Source organism: Lissotriton vulgaris, chromosome 7 (genome assembly GCF_964263255.1).
Source record: "Lissotriton vulgaris chromosome 7, aLisVul1.2, whole genome shotgun sequence".
In the NCBI taxonomy this organism is placed as follows: Eukaryota; Metazoa; Chordata; class Amphibia; order Caudata; family Salamandridae; genus Lissotriton; species Lissotriton vulgaris.
The window spans coordinates 25,800,033-25,819,883 of NC_141695.1; the positions used below are offsets into that span (position 1 = coordinate 25,800,033).

General features: G+C 54.3%; 1 non-coding gene and 2 pseudogenes across 1 annotated transcript; all 3 read left to right on the top strand.

The window, feature by feature from the left end:
• Window positions 1-16,589: 16,589 nt before the first annotated feature.
• On the top strand, window positions 16,590-18,351 carry LOC147700564 (18S ribosomal RNA; annotated as a pseudogene).
• Window positions 18,352-19,153: 802 nt separating this feature from the next.
• Window positions 19,154-19,307, top strand: LOC147700565 (5.8S ribosomal RNA). Its single transcript, XR_015298687.1, has one exon. It is a non-coding gene; the product is annotated as a 5.8S ribosomal RNA (ribosomal RNA).
• Window positions 19,308-19,689: 382 nt separating this feature from the next.
• Window positions 19,690-19,851, top strand: part of LOC147700566 (28S ribosomal RNA) — an 11,218-nt pseudogene continuing 11,056 nt past the window's right edge.

Here is a 19,851-nt window from a genome sequence, read left to right on the forward strand (position 1 = left end):
GAGCAAACACCTGCACACTCACCCATACTCAGACAATAATGTCACAGTCATGCCCATCGACATTGAAAAAGCATGTTGAAAGAGTTCAAAGGCCATGTAAAAAATGTGTTTCCTTCTGCAGAACTACAACATTGAAGTGTGTCCTACTGTCCTCGTAACATAGTACCCAATTTAGGTTAGTATGTCAGATAAGTTGCAGCCACCTAATGTGCCGTAGCAAGTGCGTTGGGGCAGTCACTTAGCCTTTGTAACACTGAAGGACATTTACACTTTTTCATGAAATACATTCAATGCACACAGGTATGGATGGTTCATGTAATGTTTCCCATCACATATTGTCCATTGCTTGGATTAAGCCTGCAGCCCCACTCAGACATCACACGTGGCACACCAATTCAAGGACTGGATAGGAGTTACATTACTTAAGGATGACCTCTGAAAGGTGTCCATTGGATCGCATCACTTCGTTCAGCTACTCCACTTTAGATGAACAGACACACCATAAAGAGGTCCACAAAAATGATCGGGAGATTCTCTGATTTAGGTAACACTGTGCAGCTTCCACTGCTGTGTACCATGCTTGTTCATCCCTAACACTTCACCAATTCTACAATTACACCACCACAAGCACTAAATAAATAACTGCATTATACTGATGTTCAGACCATGCCTTGATTAGCATTCACCTCTCTAACACCACAATAACTACTACCTTTAAATGAAGAAGAAAGATTGACTTCAATTGAACAACTCAATTTAGAACACCCACACAAATCAATGTAACCAACCTCCTTGTTATCAGTCATCACAGGAAACCATCCAGTGACTATCTTCCATGACCTTAAAGTTGACTATATTATGTCTGTTGAACAACTATGGATCTTAGTAACTAACTAAACTCCTTACAATGGGTGGAACAAAAAATGGTGACAATATCCCCATGACATGGCAACCATGCCCATATAACAAAGACACACAATTAGAAGGAGGGTCCCTGGGGTGTTTATAGACCAAGCACGATTACATACCCCAAATTACTGACTTGGAAAACAAAACGTAAAAGTGGGTCTTAAAGAAATATTGAGTTATGTGTCACTGACCACCAGTCTACTCTAAAAACTCACATCTTCCCATCAGTGAAAGATGCATCTCGGGTGTAAAAGTACCCATCAGATATCATACGGCGCCGCCCTTGTCATCATCTGGGACTCCTTCCACCAAGGAAGATGTTACTGCATCCTACAGTAAGAAGAGGTGGATGCCACAGTGTGACTTCAGGTCTTTAATGGTTACTCAATCCCAATAGGGGGAGTGAAAGTGAGCAAATATTAAATTGCAGAGTATAGAGCAAACAACAATTTAGTAAGTGCCTCCATTACTTCCAAAGACAAAAAACAGTGCAGGAACATAGTAGGTTTGAACAAATGTCTACTATATAGTTGAAGAGGTCGACATGTTTCAGCAGATGCAGGACTTTTAGTCCACTGCTTTCTTCAGGACCTAACCTTCGCTACTGCGTCTATGTGAGTCAACATACAAATCACCCGTGTTAGTGAAAAGATCTCTTGATGTCACCTTAATGACTAGGATCTGTTGTCGTCCTCCAGATACCTATAACAGTGACATTCAAAGATAGAGTAGATTAGCGCCTTAAACATAACTCATAATATATCCAGAGAAAAGCATTGGTTTCCTGTACAAAGCACTCAATCAATCAATCAATCAATCAACACAATTTGTATAGCGCGCTACTCACCCAGTAGGGTCTCAAGGCGCTGGGGGGAGGGGTTCGTTACTGCTCGAAAAGCCAGGTCTTGAGTCTTGAAGGAGAGGTGGTCCTGGGTCAGCCGTAGGTGGATGGGGAGGGAGTTCCATGTCTTGGCTGCCAGGTAGGAGAAGGATCTTCCTCCAGCGGTGGCTCTGCGAATGCGTGGCACGGCGGCGAGGGCGAGGCTGGCCGATCGTAGCTGGCGGGTGGGTGTGTAGAAAGTGAGGTGGCTGTTGAGGTACTTCGGGCCCATGTCGTGGAGAGCCTTGTGTGCGTGGGTGAGGAGTCTGAACGTGATCCTCTTGTTGACGGGGAGCTAGTGCAGGTCTCTCAGGTGGGTAGAGATGTGGCAGCGACGAGGGATGTCCAGGATGAGTCGTGCGGAGGCGTTCTGTATGCGCTGGAGTCTTATCTGTAGTTTGGCAGTGGTTCCCGCGTAGAGGGTGTTCCCGTAGTCCAGTCGGCTGGTGACGAGTGCCTGGGTGACTGTCTTCCTGGTTTCGGTGGGGATCCATTGGAAGGTCTTACGGAGCATGCGCAGGGTGTTGAAGCACAATGACGATACGGCGTTGACTTGTCGGGTCATCGAGAGGGAGGAGTCCAGGATGAAGCCCAGGTTTCGTGCACGGTCCGTTGGCTTGGGGGTGGTGCCCAGGGCAGGGGGCCACCAGGAGTCGTCCCAGGCAGAGGGTGATGATCCCAGGATGAGGACTTCCGTCTTGTCTGAGTTCAGTTTCAGGTGGCTTTTCTTCATCCACTCGGCGACGTCTTTCATCCCTTCGTGTAGGCTGGCTCTGGCGGTGGCGGGGTCGTTGGTGAGGGAGAGGATCAGCTGGGTGTCATCGGCGTATGAGATGATGTTAAGGTTGTGTTGGCGTGCGATGGCTGCGAGGGGGCTCATGTAGACGTTGAAGAGGGTGGGCCTGAGTGAGGATGAATTCGGTGGCCTTGGATCTGAATGGGGGGAGGCGGACTCTCTGGGTTCTTCCTGCGAGGAACGAGATGATCCACTCCAGTGCCTTCTCTTGGATTCCGATGTTGCTGAGGTGCTGTACTAGGGTGCGGTGGCAGACAGTGTCGAATGCTGCAGAGAGGTCCAGGAGGATGAGGGCCGCTGTTTCCCAGTTGTCGAGCAGGGACCCGATGTCGTCGGTGGCTGCGATGAGGGCGGTCTCGGTGCTGTAGTTGGCTCGGAAGCCGGACTGCGAAGGGTCGAGGGATCCGTTTGTCTCGAGGAAGGCGGCAAGCTGTTTGTTGATGGTCTTCTCGATGACTTTGGCAGGAAAAGGGAGGAGCGAGATGGGGCGGAAGTTGTTGAGGTCGGTGGGGTCTGCTGTTGGTTGCTTCAGGAGGGCGGTGAGCTCGGCGTGCTTCCAGCTCTTCGGTAAGGTGGCGGTGTTGAAGGAGGTTGATGATGTCCTGGAGTTGGGGTGCGATGATGGAGTCAGCCTTGTTGAAGACGTGGTGGGGGCAGGGGTCGGTTGGTGATCCGGAGTGGATGGTGTTCATCGTGAGGGTGGTGTCTTCGGTGCTGACTGGAGTCCAGTTGCAGAGGGTGGTGGTGGGGGGCGTTGGTTCGGAGGTTGGGTGCGTGGTCTGTGCGCCGAAGCTGTTGTGTATGTCGGCGATCTTGCTGTGGAACAAGGTGGCAGTGAGTCGCAGAGGTCTCGCGAGGGTGTGATGTCGTTGTTTCCGGCGTTGGGGTTGGAGAACTCTTTGACGACGCTGAAGAGTTCCTTGCTGTTGTGGGTGTTGTTGTCCAGTCGTTCTTTGAATGTTGTCCTTTTGGTGGTGCGCATCAGCTGGTGGTGTTTGCGGGTGGCGTTCTTAAGGGCAGTCATGTTTTCTGTGGTCTGGTCGTGGCGGCAGGCTTTTTAAAGGGTGCGGCAGTTTTTCTTGGATGTTTTGAGTTTGTCGGTGAACCAGGAGGCTTTCTTGCTGCCGGGTCTGCTGGGAGGGTTATTCAGTGGTGCGAGGTCGTCAGCGCAGTTGGTGAGCCACTGTGTGAAGGTGCGGGCTGCTTCTTTGGGGTCTGTTGCGCTGGCGGGAGGGTTCTAGCTGAGGGAGGTGGTGAGCTGGTCGGCGGTGATCTCTTGCTACAGCTTCTGCGAGGAACCTGTTGCGGGTGGTGGTGGGTCGTGCTTCTTCTGAAGCTGAAGTGGACGCAGCTGTGATCCGTCCAATGAAGTCCGGTGGAGTGGCTGAAGGAGATGTGCTTGCTGGAGGAGAAGACGGGGTCAAGCGTGTGGCCGGCATAGTAGGTGGGGGTGTCCACCAGTTGCTTGAGTCCGTGGTTGGCGAGGTTATCCAGCAGGGCGGTGGTGTTGCTGTCCTTGTTGTTCTCCAGGTAGAAGTTGAGGTCCCCTAGGAGGATGTAGTCAGCGGAGGGGAGGGCGTGCGGGCTGATGAAGTCTGCGATGTCTTCGCTGAATTGTGTGCGTGGTATGGGGGTCTGTAGATGAGGGTGCCTCTGAGGGTGGTCTTGGGGTCGGTGTGTATCTGGAAGTGGAGGTGCTCGGCGGTGGTAAAGGTGTCGTCGAAGTTGGTCGTGATGCCTATGGTGTTCCTGTGGATGATGGCGATGCTTTCTCCGGTCTGGTTGACGCGGTCCCTCCGGGTGATCTTGTATCCGTCCGGGATGGCTATGGCGATGTCGGGCGCTGAGGAGGCGTTCATCCAGGTTTCCGTGAGGAAGGCGACGTCTGGTGATGTTGTGTTGAGCAGGTTTCAGAGTTCAAGGGCGTGTCTGTGGACGGAGCGGATGTTGAGCAGGATGCACTTGAGGTGGTTGTTGCTGGTGCCTGGCCTTTTGGGTGCGGTGCAGGTCCAGAGGCAGGTGAACTTACAGGCTTGGCAGGTGAAGGGTCCGTGGGTGCGTTTCGGGGGTGGCTCGATAGCAGGCGGGGTTCCGGTCGGGTTTGAGTGCTTTGAGGGTGGCGGCGTCGTATGTCCGTCGTGTTGGCTGGCATCATAGGGGGCCAGGGGTCCTGGCGCTGGGTGTGGGCCCGGCGCGGACGGGCGCAGACGGGCTTGCCTTTGGCGCGCCTTCGGCGCGCCAGCGGCGCGTCCGCTGCGCGGCCTCCATAAGAGTGGGAGAGGGAGGGAGGAGCACCTGGGCGGCAGGAGCGGGGCGGCCAATGGGGAGCGAGGGGGCGGGGCCACGGGGAGCGAGCGGCGGGAAAGGGACATGAAGGCAAGAGGGTGCAGGGGGGATGGGTATGGCGGCACAGAGAGGGGGTAATGAAAGAAAGAAGGGGGACAAGAATCAGACCAACGAACTCAACGAGAGCAACACGGGGTACAGAAGAAATAAGGGGGCAGACAAGGCACAGACAACAGTCACTCAAGACGAGTGCAACCACGGGATACAAAATAAAGAAGGGGGTAGACAGACAACACAGTCACTGAAGCGAGCGCAGACCTGACTGCAGGGCAGCAGGTCACAGGGGGGCAGCGGCGACGCACAAGTGGGTCTGCGCAGTGGCAGAGGGAGCGACCTGCCTTGTCACAGGGTCATGGGTTGCTCCTACAGTAATGCAAGTACAACACTCTTCGTTATACCACCTGTGCCCTTCCTTAAAGTACCAGGTAATGTACTCAAAACTGTGTCCACTCATCTTCTTGGTAGGACGTAAGTGCTGCGCCTCACCTGGCTGCGGCTCAGGTATATAGAGCACCGCTCTGTTAAAAACAAAGAAATGCAAATCATGCATACTTGATGGCAATTCTTGTCACATACTTGTAAATGTTCACCCATTCAACACATGGATGACATGGGGTTACCTTATTACATTTCATAGGTGCTAAGTTTTGATTGGAACCAAGTGGCCAGTTCATGTTTGGTATCTATAAAATTGTAATGAAAAATATATTTAAATGGTAAAGTGGTATTTTTAATCACAATTTTGAAAATGCCACTTTACATTGTCACTGTAGCCAGCTTGAAACCAGAGCAAGCGAGTAAGGAAATTCTATGCACTTCAAAGCCATTCTCAGGGAAGATTCTCCCATCTTTCAGAAGAAGGGCACCAGTTATAAAAACAGGACCCTCATATCCACTCTACAGTTCACTTCTGGACCTGTGGAAAGGACTCTCAAAGGACTGACTGCTGCTGTGACTGCTCTGCACCCAGCAGCATGTCTTGAACCCTTGTAGGCCAGCCTTGCTGCTTGAGCCTTCCATCTTCACCTGAACCCAGGGCTACCAGAGTGTCTCAAAGGTTCATTGGACCACTGCCTGCTCTCAAAAAATATTTTTACAAGCATTTATAAAAGTGAAGGGGTCCCCCTTTCCATTTGTGAATGGGTTACCACCAACTTGGAGTTGATGTAAATTGCTAATTTTTTGCAGCTGCATTTTGGTCGGAAAACATTCATACATGCCAGTGCGATTCACTATGAGGAAGGGATGCCCTGAACACGCCCCTTCCTAATACAAAATCACAAACCCAAATTGTGATTTGAGAAGAGGTTAGCAAACCACGATGCGGCCTTGGTACATTTAAAAATGCCTTTTTGGCGTGTACAAATGGCCCAATTCTGTGAATTGGACTGTTTGCGAATGTAAAAAAGCTTCGTATATCTGGCCCATCTCCAGTGTCTCCTATTTCCAGTAAATAAATGTCAAGCAAAAGATCTCAATGCAAGGATCTAAATGGTAACGCTGTAAATCTGAAAGAAATTAAGGATAAAAAGTAAGCCTGGAAGAATTTTCCATTGCTTCAGCATAATCTTGCTCAATTTTTGGAAATTTATATTGCGCTTGCTTCACTAAATTATTTCAAACATTGTGACATGACACACCATTGAGGAATTATGTGTTGTTTGTGCCAAAAAGAATAGCTTGAGTGCACAGTAGAAATGCAGTGCTTGTGTTTTCTGTGCTATTTTATAGTGCAAAATGCATCTCGTGATTTCGCATTTAAGAAATGCAAATTACCATCAACTCAAAGTTGACGGTAATTTGCAAGAACTTCGAAAAATGCACAAAAGTGAATTTTTCTCATTTCTATGTTGCACACATACATGCCCTTGGGTCATATATGTGTGCAACATGGTTTTAAATTGCAATTTCAGGGGTGTATCAGGGTGTCCTTTTGATACACTTCCACCCTTGAAATTGCATGTGCAATTTGCGAGTACCTATTTGGTACTCGCAAATTGTGCATGCAATTCCCATTGATTCCTATGGGCCTCTAGGCCCATAGGAATGAATGGAAAGCAATTCCTTATTTGCAATTCGCAATTTACGAGTCGCAAATAAGAAATATGTAGGACTCACAAATTCTTTTGCCATTCCTATATGCATACGAAATTGTGATTCTTAAATTGCATTTTCTTAATAATCACAATTTAGGAATCGCAATTCCTAGCTTTTGATGCATGTGGCCCTTAGTTTCTTTGTTTAGCCATAGATGTTCTGCTGCCGAGCAGGCCCTGTTAAGTGACTGGCCCAGGGCCCTTAGCTCTGGCAGCACCCTCGATGTGACAATAGAACCAATTGGTTCAAAGAATAATCACATAAGCAAAAGACACGCAAATGATGGACAGAATGTGGGACTAATCAAACATTCACTGCCAGTCAAGAGATCTGGGTTGTTCTTTTGCTCACCATACCATCCCAGTTTAGACCTGGCTGTCTGCAAATCAGCCTTGACTCTGCTCCTCATGGAAACAGTCCAGCCTAAACTGCCAAGCCAGGTCCTCCCTAGACCAGAAAAAAGCATCCTGGGACCGGTTTCAGGGTATCACTCCTCATCAGACAGGCTAGCTTAAATCCATGGACATTAATCACATGACATTTAAAATTTTCACTTATGGTTAAGAGCTACAACGTATGTGACAATGTGTTCACTAGGATGGCTCATTTTTACGACATTTGACCGTAGCCACAACCAGAGACCAAAAGTGAACCAGAAAGCTGAAACACTGGAGAAAACTAGCAAAGACAAAGAGTACTGAAAAACTAGTGGAGAAGGTATTGTAAGACCTATCAGAAACCATGCAGGAAGGCCTGCTCTCAAAGAACAAAAGTCGAGCATTGGAGCCTGGGCAAGAGAACAGATCAGGGGGCATATTTACTATTTTTTCATGTAACACAGAACAGTAGGCAAAGTTGATGCACTGCATTGCATGAAAGGGAGACAGCAGAAAGGTGCCATTTCTAGTAAGATATGACATATGACATATTTCTGCTGTCTCTAGCACTGTCACACAGTGTGATGCCTAGCGCCAACACAGACACTCTTGCATCATAGTGCAAGTGTACCTGCATTACAGGCAGGATTGTTTTTGTGCTGGACACCTTTCTGCAAAACCAATATTTTGATTTCTATGTGTTACCCGACAAGGGGGAATGAAACCCTTCCAAATAGCAATCACAATTCTTGTCAGAGTGAAGTCACAAGCAAACACCTATATAACCTGCGCTTATCCTTCGGGCAGCTTGGCACAAAAGCAGTAAGGCTTAGCTTAGAGGCAATTTAGAGTAGAATTTAATTAATAATTTATGAACAAAAAGACCAAAATCCAATCGATAAATCTGGAGGTATACAAATGTTAAGATTTAAGTGAGAATAGCGCAAAAAGCATGAAGTGGCAACTGTGATTATGTGGTGCCGTTAGACCATGTAAAAGTCAAAAATTCAGGCTGACCGCGATGAACTGAAGGCTGAATACAGGGACCAAGTTTTGTCCGCTGGAGAGTACCTTATGTCATTGGTGCATAGTCTCCGTGGCATTGCTTTGCGAGGTCTTGAGTAATCCGCCATCAGTTCTTGGGAGCCGCGAAAGCTGCAGTGTGAGGTCCTGCGTTGAGGTGCATCGCACTGCATTGGTTCCAATAAGGAGCTATGAGGAGAGCGATACATGGTCCTGCATGTAGTTTCATTGCACTGCATGGGTTATGATGAAGCTGAGCTGTGAGGCTTTGCAAGTCTTTACATCGTGTCAGTTCCACGAAGCTGACAGCTGAGCGGCGCAACTTATCGAGCCTTGGTTCACTCAGCATGAAGTCCATTGAGGCCGGGAACTGTGCTGCAAGGCTTTTCAGGGCTTAGCATTACTCAGTGTTGGTTCCAATGGAACTTGTAGCTGTGTGGCTGGGCTATGAGGGATTTTTGTTGCTTTGTGCCGGATTTGCTGAGAACAACAGCTGGGCTGGCTAAGCAACTTCAGGATCATTTCCAATGGGCCAAGACGAGGGTGTCACCAATTGGGGGCAGTGCTCACAACAGACCCTGGGGCTCTAATCAGGATGCCAGTCGACTGGCTCTTGCTGTCACTTTGGTGGACCTGGGTTCAAGATGCAGGCCTAGTCCTTCTAACTCAGGCGTGAAGGCTGGAATGCAGCAGAGTAGCAGCCCTTCTTGCAGCACAGAAGTCCTTCTTCTGAGTCTTCCACAGGTTCAGAAGTGTTTTGGAGTTTTGGGATCTGGTGGTCCAATATTTATATCTGCTGCCTTCTTTGAAGTTGGAGAAGTTTCTAGAGATTTTCACCCCCCAGAGGTGTTTGAAGTTTCTTTCCTCTCTGCCCTGGCCTCAGCTTGCCTGGGGGCACAAGCAATTTCTGACAAACACTTTGTGAGTTAGTTCAGACAGGGCCTTTGTGATGTCAATTGTGGTAGATGACTGCTCCTTCCCCTCAATCTGACAGAGATGGCCCATTGTGGCAACACCTATGATCCCTTTGTCTCACTGCCTAGGAGGAATACACAAAGACCAACTGCCAGCTACACCTAGGCATGTGACACAGGATCAGGCTACAGGCACCAAATGTTTAGGGCAAGAAAATGCCAACTTTCCGAAAGTAGACTTTTCAGAATTATGACTTAAAGTCTGACTTAAAGAAAGGTTTCCCACCTGCACACCTACTGGTACAATGTATCTACCACTTTTTTGCAAAATTAATATATTTCTAAAAACAGTGCGTGCAGCTGTGAGCTTATGGGCTTGCCTAAAGGCCCTGTGACCACATGTGCAAGAGAGCGGAAGAGGAAACCTCCGTTCCTAACTCACGGCACACTGCGATATTCCCTAAGGTTTCTGTTAGAGAGTAAGTCACTTGTGGTTGATATATAATAACCTTTCAAGACACCTTCAAAACATAAGAAATTTGCTGCACAAATTTAAATCAATACACGTTTTATAATCGCATTGTTGAAAACTTTGAACATAACAATTGTATGTTACAAAGTCACAATGTAAATGAGTTCAGTACAAACAGAAAACAAAGCTACTTGTTTAACAATTCTTGAAATCAGACTCAATGCATTTCGAGTTTCTAAGAACCCTTCTTCAGGGGAAAACTTTCATAATAACATGATTTGAAGGAAACCACCTCCAGACACAGTAAGTTCACGAGTGAACCCCATGTATTGAAAGTGCAGTCTGTATCGGCATCCAATTTGTTACAACGTGAGAAACTTCATATTACAACTGAGCCACCATGCTGTAGAAGGTTCCGAGTCTGACGTATCCTGGATATCCTAGTCACCTGACTTCAAGAGGGCGTAAAATCTGACTTTACCATTAACAATGGTTTTAAATTACAATTATTTAGGCACCAAACTCAATTCCTATCTGACCCCAATTGAAATTTAGCACCTATTAAATGTAATAACGTAAACCCATGTTGTCCTATGTAGGGCTGGGCGTAGTTGGCGTAGTGCCACTATAACACTACGCAGAATTTTGGAAACATTTTTTTGGAAAAAGAGCGCACGTCCTGAGGGTCCGTGTGCCCGGGACAGGGATCCCTCGTGCCTGGGCAGGCTCCCCAATCTCCCCGGCCTGGCTGGGTTGGGAAGCAGGGACCGGCCCCGGGGCATGAGTTTCGGTCATGGTCTAGGGTTTGGGAGCCCCCGTCCTGCTGCCTGCCAAGTGTCCATCTGCGCAGGACAAGGGTCCCTGGTGTAGAGCCCTCGAGACCTGCAAGGCTCTATGGGTCCCGGGCAGTCCAACCCCCGGCGGCTGGGCCCCAGGAGCGCCTGCGAAACTCCCCATGCCTGAGGTTTCAGAGCCCCCCTGAGCCCTGCAGCCCTGCAGCCCTGCAGCCCCCGAGCCCTGCATGGGCAGGCGGAGCCCTCCTGTGAAGGCTTGCAGCAGGCAGATTGGTGATATTTCGGTCCTGGCCATCTGGTCGCAACAATCCCCTCAGCCATCTGGTCGCACACAATGCTTTCCAATGGTGCGACCAGAAGGCCGGGCAGGCCTGGAAGTCCCGATGTGGGTTCATTTGCCTCTGGGATCCAAGCCAGGGCTCCTGGAGGTCGGGTACGTTCACGCATAGGGTCCCCTGAGCCACGCCGTGTGCAGGGGTTCCCAGAAAGAGGGGTAGCCTTCCTCCGGATTACTAGGGGCACCCCACCCGGGCTGGCGGTTCTCTGACCAGTTGTTCTATGCCCGCACCTCCCCTCTGTCCCGGGGTTCCCTCCTCCGGTCCACGATGTGGCAAAGTGCCCGGGACAGGCTCCAACGGTCCCGGGCAGTCCTCCCCCAGGCCTCTGGCCCGAGAGCTCCGGTGGTTCTCCCCGTGCCTGTGGCCCAGCCGGGGTCCCCGAGCCACCGGGAAGTGGAACCCCCGAGTCTTGCGTGGGCTGGTGGAAACCCTACCGCGAAGACTCGGGGTGGTGTATATGGGAGTCCTTTCAGTCCCGGCCATCTGGTCGCACCTCTCCCCTGGTCACACGCAATGCATTCCAATGGGGCGACCAGATGGCCGGGCCGGCCTGGAAGTCCCGATGAGGGCTCATATGCCTCCCGGATCTCAGCCAGGGTCCCCTGAGTCTTGCTGTGTGCACTGGTTCCCAGAAATAGGGTAGCCTTCCTCTGGATTACTAGGGGCATGGTATGCCGGAACACCCCTCCCGGGCAGGAGGTCCTTTTTCCGGGGACCAGATGGTCTATGCCCGGACAACACCTCCCCTCCGTCCGCGGGCTCCCTCCTCCGTCCCACGGCATGGCAAAGTGCCTGGGACGGACTCCATGGGTCCCGGGCCTCCGCGCCCGAGAGCTCCGGTGGTCCTCCCTGTGCCTGAGGCCCAGCTGGGGTCCCCGAGCCCCGGGAAGCGGAACCACTGAACCCTGCGTGGGCAGGCAGGAAACCTACCCCGAAGGCTCGGGGTGGGCAGATGGGAGTCCTTTTGATCCCGGCCATCTGGCCACACCTTTCCCCTCGGCCATCTGGTCACACGCAATACTTTCCAATGGGGCGACCAGATGGTTGGGCTGGCCTTGCAGTCCCGATGAGGGCTCATTTGCCTCCCGAATCCCAGCCAGGGCTCCCGGAGGTCGGGCACATTTGTGCCTAAGGTCCCCAGAGCCGCGCAGTGCGCATGGGTTCCCAGAAAGAGGGAGAACCTTCCTCCGGATTACTAGGGGCATAGTATGCTGGGACACCCCTCCCGGGCTGGTGGTTCTTGTCGGGGACCAGATTGTTTATGCCCGGACAACACCTCTTCTCCGTCCCGGGGCTCCCTCCTCCGGCCCACGGCATGGCAAAGTGCCCAGGACAGGTTCCATGGGTCCTGGGCAGTCCTCCCCCAGGCCCGAGAGCTCCGGTGGTATACCCCATGCCTGAGGCCCAGCCGGGGTCCCCGAGCTCCCGGGAAGCAGAGTCCCTGAGCCCTGCATGGGCAGGCGGGAACTCTACCGCAAAGGATAGGGTGGGCAGATGGGAGACCTTTTGATCCCGGCCATCTGGTCACACCTTTCCCCTCGGCCATCTGGTTACATGCAATGCTTTCCAATGGGGCGACCCGATGGTCAGGCCGGCCTTGAAGTCCTGATGAGGGCTCATTTGCCTACCGGATTCCAGCCAGGGCTCCAGGAGGTTGGGCACATTCGCGCCTAGGGTTCTCTTAGCCTTGCGGTGCTCACGGGTTCCTAGAAAGAGGGGTAGCCTTCCTCCGGATTAATAGGGGCATGGTATGCCGGAACACCCCTCCCGGGCTGGCGGTTCTTTTTCCGGGGACCAGATGGTTTATGCCCGAACAACACCTCCCCTCAGTCCTTCCCATTCCTCCGACCCGAGGCCTGAGGCCCAGCCGGGGTCCCCGAGCCCCCGGGAAGCAGAGCACCCCAGTCCTGCGTGGGCAGGCAGGAGCCCTACCGAAAATACTAGGGTTGGCAGATGGGAGTTTTTTTGGTCCCGGCCAACTGGTCGCACCTCTCCCTTCGGCCAATTGGTCAAACGCAATGCTTTCCAATGGGGTGACCAGATGTCTGGGCTGCCCTGGAAGTCCTGATGAGGGCTCATTTGCCTCACGGATCCCAGCCAGGTCTCCTGGAGTTTGGGCACATTCGTGCCTATGGTCCCCTGAGCCTTGGGGTGCGCATGGGTTCCCAGAAAGAGGGGTAGCCTTCCTCCGGATTACTAGGGGCATGGTATCCAGGGACACCCCTCCTGGGCTGGCGGTTTTCTACCGGGGACCAGAAAGTCTATGCCAGGACAACACCTCCTCTCTGTCCAGGGGCTCCCTCCTCCGTCCCACGGCATGGCAAGGTGCCCGGGACGGGGTCCATGGGTCCTGGGCAGTCTTCCCCCGGGCCTCTGGGCCAGAGAGCTCCAGTGGCATCCCCGTGCCAGAGGCCTAGCCGGGGTCCTCAAGCCCCCAGGAAGCGGAGCCCTCGAACCGTGCGTGGGCAGGCGGGAGCCCTACCGCGAAGGCTCGGGTGGGCAGATGGGAGTCCTTTCGGTCCTGGCCATCTGGTCGCACCTTTCCCCTCGGCCATCTGGTCACACGCAATGCTTTCCAATGGGTTGACCAGATGGCTGGGCTTCCCTGGAAGTCCCTTTGAGGGCTCATTTGCCTCCAGGATCCCAGCCAGGGCTCCAGGAGGTCGGGCGCATCTGGGCCTTGGGACCCCTGAGTCTCTCGATTCGCATGGGTTCCCAGAAAGAGGGGTAGCCTTCTTTCTGATTACTAGTGACAAGGTACGCTGGGACCCCTCTCCGCCCAGCAGATGGTATCCGGCAGGCCTGAGGAGCCTCCCCCTGATGGGGTGGGTCCAGGGCCCTGGGGATGGTGGCCTCCCCACCCCAGGCGCCGTCCTTGGTCCCGCTGTGTGTCAGGGTGCCTGAACGAGGTCCAACGGGCCCGGGGAGGCTTCCCCTTTGCCTCTGAGCCTGGGAGTCCGGGCTGCGTGCTCCGGCCCTGAGCCCCGTCCCCCGGCCTGCTGCTCTGCCAAAGGCCTGGGACGGGGTCTTGTTGTGCCTGGGGAGCCTCCGCTTGCTTGGCTGGGTGCAGGAGCTCTGGCCGGGGCCCCTGAGGGCCCCGGGCAGGGTGGCCTCCCCACCCTGGGCTCCGTCCTTGGTCCTGCCACATGGCAGGGTACCGAGATGGTGTCCTGCAGGCCCGAGGAGGCTTTCCCTGTGCCTCTGGGCCTGGGATCCCTGACTGGGTCCAGGGGCCTGCCGAGCCTTGGGTCGGGTGCTCCAGCCCTGGGCCCCGTCCCCCAGCCTGCCGCACTAACAAAGGCCCAGGACCCCAGCCTGCCACACTACCAAAGGCCCAGGACAGGGTTCCGTTGTGCCCAGGGAGCCTCCTCCTGCTTGGCTGGGTTCAGGAGCTCCGGTTGGGGCCCCTGAGGGCCCCAGGAAGGGCGGCCTTCATACCCCGGGCCGTGTGGCATGGTGCCCGGGACGTGGTCCGGAAGGCCCGGGGAGGCCTGGGGTGTGGTGCTTCAGCCCTGCCCCCTTGCATCTGCTCCACCAAGGCCCCAGGACAGGAGTCCATTGGTCATGTGCAGGCCTCCCCTGCTTGTCAAGGTGTCCGCGGACCCCGAGTCATAGGACCTGTTGTGTCCCCCTCGCAGCCTCCATGGCTGGGGCCCAGCTGGGGCCCTGTGCCTCCGGTCCCCCATGTCCCGGCACCCGCTCACTCTTTTGTTGGGGCACAGAGTGACCAGATGGCTTTCCTTTCGTGCCCGGCTATCTGGTCGCGCCTTTCCCCTCGGCCATCTGGTCGCACCTATCCCTTCTGCCATCTGGTCGCACCCAATGCTTCCCTATTGGGTGACCAGATGGCCAGGCTTCCCTGGAAGTCCCGATGAGGGCTCATTTGCCTCCCAATCACAGTGAGGGCTCCAGGAGGTCGGGTACTTTTGCGCCTTGGGTCCCCTCTGTGTGCACGGATTACCAGTAAGGGGGGTATTTTTCCTCCAGATTACTAGGGAGAGGGTCAGTCAGACCTCCGTGAGGTCCGGCGATTCTGAAACAGGGGAAGGCAGAACCCGGACCTGCCAGATGGGGCCCCCAGGGGTCCAGGAACACACCTGCCTCTCAGGCCCTTGCTGATGGTCTTTTTTCTCCGAGTTTGCTCAGGCAGACCTCCGTGAGGTCTGGCGATGCTGAGACGGGGAAGGCAGCACCCGGGCCCGCCCGCCAGCCGGGGTCCCCAGGGCCTGGGTAAGCACCTGCCTCTCAGCCCCTTGCCGATGGTCCTTTTTCTCCAAGTTTGCTCAGGAGGTCTGGCGATGTTGAGACGGGCAAGCCAGAACCGGGCCCGCCTGCCGGGGCACCCAGGGGCCCTGTTATGCACCTGTATCTCAGCCCCTTCCCGATGGTCCTTTTTTCTGAGTTTGCTCAGTTAGACCTCCGGGAGGTCTGGCGATGCTGAGACGGGGAAGGCAGCACAAAGGCCCATCCGCCCGGGCCCCCAGAGGCCCAGGAACGCACCTGCCGCTCAGCCCCTTGCCGATGGTCCTTTTTCTCTGAGTTTGCTCAGTTAGACCTCTGTGAGGTCCAGCTATTCTGAGACGGGGAAGGCAGAACCCGGGCCCGCCCACTGGGGCCTCCAGGGGCCCAGGTACGAATTTGCCTCTCAACCCCTTCCTGATGGTCCTTTTTCTCTGAGTTTTCTCAGTTAGAACTCAGTGAGGTCCGGCGATGCTGCACCCGGGCCCGCCCGCCCGCCCGGGCCCCCAGGGGCCTGGGTACGCACCTGCCTCCCAGCCCCTTAATGATGGTCCTTTTTCTCTGAGTTTGCTTAGTTAGACCTCTGTGAGGTCCGACGATGCTGAGACAGGGGAAGGCAGCACCCGGGCCCACCTGCCGGGGCCCTCAGGTGGCCCGGGAATGCACCTGTCTCTCAGCCCCTTCCCGATGGTCCTTTTTATCTGAGTTTGCTCAGTCAGACCTCCGTGAGGTCCAGCGATTCTGAAACAGGGGAAGGCAGAACCCGGGCCCGCCTGCTGGGGCTCCCAGGGGCCTGGGTACGCACCTGCCTCTCGTCCCCTTCCCGATGGTCCTTTTTCTCCGAGTCTGCTTCCCCGGGAGCAGGTAGGGATGCTAAGCCATCATACCCCCTGCGCAGGGTGGCCTGCCAGGGGATGCCCCAGCTGTACTCTGATCGATTGTGCACTATCGGTCCATTCAGGGATGGACTGCTTGGCCAGCCTCGGCTGTTGTTTCGGCCCTCCACCCCGCATAGACCGTCTGACTCGATTGCCTGCCACCTGGCAGGAGACCGTACCCAGCAGAGTGAAGGCGAAGGCCCCGCATGCCACACCGTCACCCCTCTCTGCCCAGGAAATTTCCACAGCAGCTCGGAACGACCGTTCCGAGGGGGGCCGCCGCCGCCAGGCTACGGCACCCCTGTGTGTCACTCAGGCTGCAACTGGGCCTGCCTCTCCCTCCTGCGGAAAACGGCTGGGCCTGCTTGTGCCCATGCGACCGCACCTCTCCACACCCCTCCAGTGAGCGCTCCCGCCCAGGCGGGTGGGCTCCTTTCCCTGGCAGGCTCCCGAGAGATGGAGGGGTGCGGGAAGGTTGCCAGTCGGGGAGATGGCCACACGCCCCCACTCTGTCAGCAGGTGCGGCTACCTGGTTGATCCTGCCAGTAGCATATGCTTATCACAAAGATTAAGCCATGCACATGTAAGTGCACACGGCCGGTACAGTGAAACTCCGAATGGATCATTAAATCAGTTATGGTTCCTTTGATCGCTCCATCTGTTACTTGGATAACTGTGGTAATTCTAGAGCTAATACATGCCGACGAGCGTTGACCTCCCGGGATGCGTGCATTTATCAGACCAAGACCGATTCGGACTCACCCGGCTGCTTTGGTGACTTTAGATAACCTCGGGCCGATCGCACGTCCCCGTGACGGCGACGATACATTCAGATGTCTGCCCTATCAACTTTCAATGGTACTTTCTGTGCCTACCATGGTGACCATGGGTAATGTGGAATCAGGGTTCGATTCCGGAGAGGGAGCCTGCGAAACGGCCAAGGAAGGCAGCAGGGCGCAAATTACCCACTCCCAACTCGGTGCGGTAGTGACGAAAAATACCAATCCAGTACTCTTTCGAAGCCCTGTAGTTGGAGTGAGTACACTTTAAATCCTTTAACGAGGATCCATTAGAGGGCAAGTCTGGTGCAATCCGCTGTGGTAATTCCAGCTCTAATAGTGTATATTAAAAATGCTGCAGTTAAAAAGCTCGTAGTTGGATCTTGGGATCGAGCTAGCAGTCCGCCGCAAGGCGAGCTACCGCCTGTCTCGGCGCCCCCTTGATGCTCTTGACTGAGTGTCCTGGGGTCCGAAGCGTTTACTTTGAAAAAATTAGAGTGTTCAAAGCAGGCAGGTCGCCTGAATACTTCAGCTAGGAATAATGGAATAGGACTCCGGTTCTATTTGGTTGGTTTTCGGAACTGGAGTCATGATTAAGAGGGACGGCCGGGGGTATTCGTATTATGACGCTAGAGGTGAAATTCTTGGACCGGCGCAAGACGAACCAAAGCGAAAGCATTTGTGAAGAATGTTTCCATTATGCAAGAATGAAAGTCAGAGGTTTGAAGACGATCAGATAATGTCGTAGATCCGACCATAAACGATGCCGACTAGCGATCCGGCGGCGTTTTTCCCATGACCCGCAGAGCAGCTTCCGTGAAACCAAAGTCTTTGGGTTCTCGGGGAAGTGTGGTTGCAAAGCTGAAACTTAAAGGAATTGAGGGAATGGCACCACCAGGAGTGGACCTCACCTAGCCGGGACACGGAAAGGATTGACAGATTGATAACTCTTTCTCGATTCTGTGGGTGGTGGTGCATGGCCGGTCTTAGTTGGTGGAGCGATTTGTCTGGCTAATTCCGATAATGAACAAGACTCCTCCATGCTAACTAGTTACGCGACCCCCAGCGGTCGGCGTCCAACTTCTTAGAGGGACAAGTGGCGTTCAGTCACACGAGATCAAGCAATAACAGGTCTGTGATGCCCTTAGATGTCTGGGGCTGCATGCGCGCTACACTGAACAGATCAGCATGTGTGTACCCCTCAAAAACAGGTGTGGGTAACCCGCTGAACCCCGTTTCTGATAGGGATTGGGGATTGCAATTATTTCCCATGAACGAGGAATTCCCAGTAAGTGCGGGTCATAAGCTCGCATTCATTAATTCCCTGCCCTTTGTACACACCGCCCGTTGCTACCACCGATTGGATGGTTTAGTGAGGTCCTCGGATCGGCCTCGCCGGGGTTGGCAACGGCCCTGACAGAGCGCCGAGAAGATGATCAAACATGATTATCTAGAGGAAGCAAAAGTCCTAACAAGGTTTCCGTACGTAAACCTGCGGAAGGATCATTAACGGCGGAGCGGCCCGAGCGACTGACGGCACCAGCCTGAAGCCCTTGGCTGCCTCCTGCAAGCACACACCGTAGGCACAGGGCCCGGCCCTGCCCTTGCACGTCTTGGGCGGCGGAGCGTCATGCGACCACATGGGGCGCTCGGGTGAGGACTGGGCCTTCAGTGGGCTTCTTCCTCCGGAGAAAAACCGACTGACGCATGAGGGACTGGGGACGGGGGTGGCCCCTGTTTCCTGTCCCTCTCTGGGAGGGGCACAGCGGTAGGCCCTCCTGAGGTGAACCTAAGCTCACCCGGCACCACCCCCGCGGTGGGGGGAAAACCGACTGGCAGTGGGCTGGTGCCACCTCCCCTAGAAGGACCTGCTGCTGTCTGGGCCCTCCTGCTCCCAATGTCCTGGCCTGACTGATATCCCGGCGACTGAGGTTGGGCCATTCTCATGTGGCAGGGCAGCCTGGAAGAGAAGGGACCCCGGCTCCTCTTGGTGGGAGGCATGTGGGATGGGGAGCTGCCTGGCTCTTCCCTTCCAGCGCCTCTGGCACAGGAGGGACCGGCGGCTGTGGGGCTGCCTGCTCCTGACGCACCGGGAGCCCCCTTCCTCGCCTGCGAGTGGGTTGGGGGGACTCCTGGGCCCAGCGCCTGTCAATGTGTTATTCTCACAACTGTGCAGTCTGACTCCCAGAGGGGAAGCCTTGAATGGGGTGCCTGGGCCGTCTCTCTGTGCGGGCAGCAGATGGATGGCATCGCCTTCCTCCCTCTTCTCCTGCACCCGCAGGTGGGCAAACGTTTTTGAAAAGTTGCCTGTGACTCTTGGCGGTGAATCACTCTGCTTACGCATCGAAGAAGAACGCAGCTAGCTGCGAGAATTAGTGTGAATTGCTGGACACATTGATCATTGACACTTCAAATGCACCTTACGGCCCCGGGTTCCTCCCCGGGCTAAGTCTGTCTGAGGGTCGCTCGATCGTCAATCACCCCGGGGCTTCCCTGGGATGTGGCTGGGGCTGTTGCAGGGTTATCTCCACTTCCACTTCATCCCCCCACAAGTTCATACCCCCGATTGCCCTTGGCAGGGTCCCTCGCCAAGTCACACCACAGAGGTACGCCACCAGCGCGTCTGGCCCCGAGAAGGTGTCTGGTCTGTGGTGTCCCACCGGCTGCCTGTGAGCACGTGCCTCGGGTACCCACCTCCGCAACCATCTTCCCAGCGCAGGCAAAATGCCTCCAGATGCGATCCGGGGAAAGAGGGCACCCGCTCCCGGGAAGCCAGGCCCCCGCTCCGGCAGGGGCTTGGCCTTCCTAGGCAATCCCATTGACGCTCCGGCATTATTCTTCTGACTATGACCTCAGATCCGACATGGCGACCCATTGGATTTAAGCATATTACTAAGTGACGGAAAAGAAACTAACCAGGATTCCCCCCGTAACAGAGAGTGAAAAGGGAAGAGCCCAGCGCTGAATCCCCGCCCAGCGGCGGGTGCGGGAAATGTTGCATACAGAAGT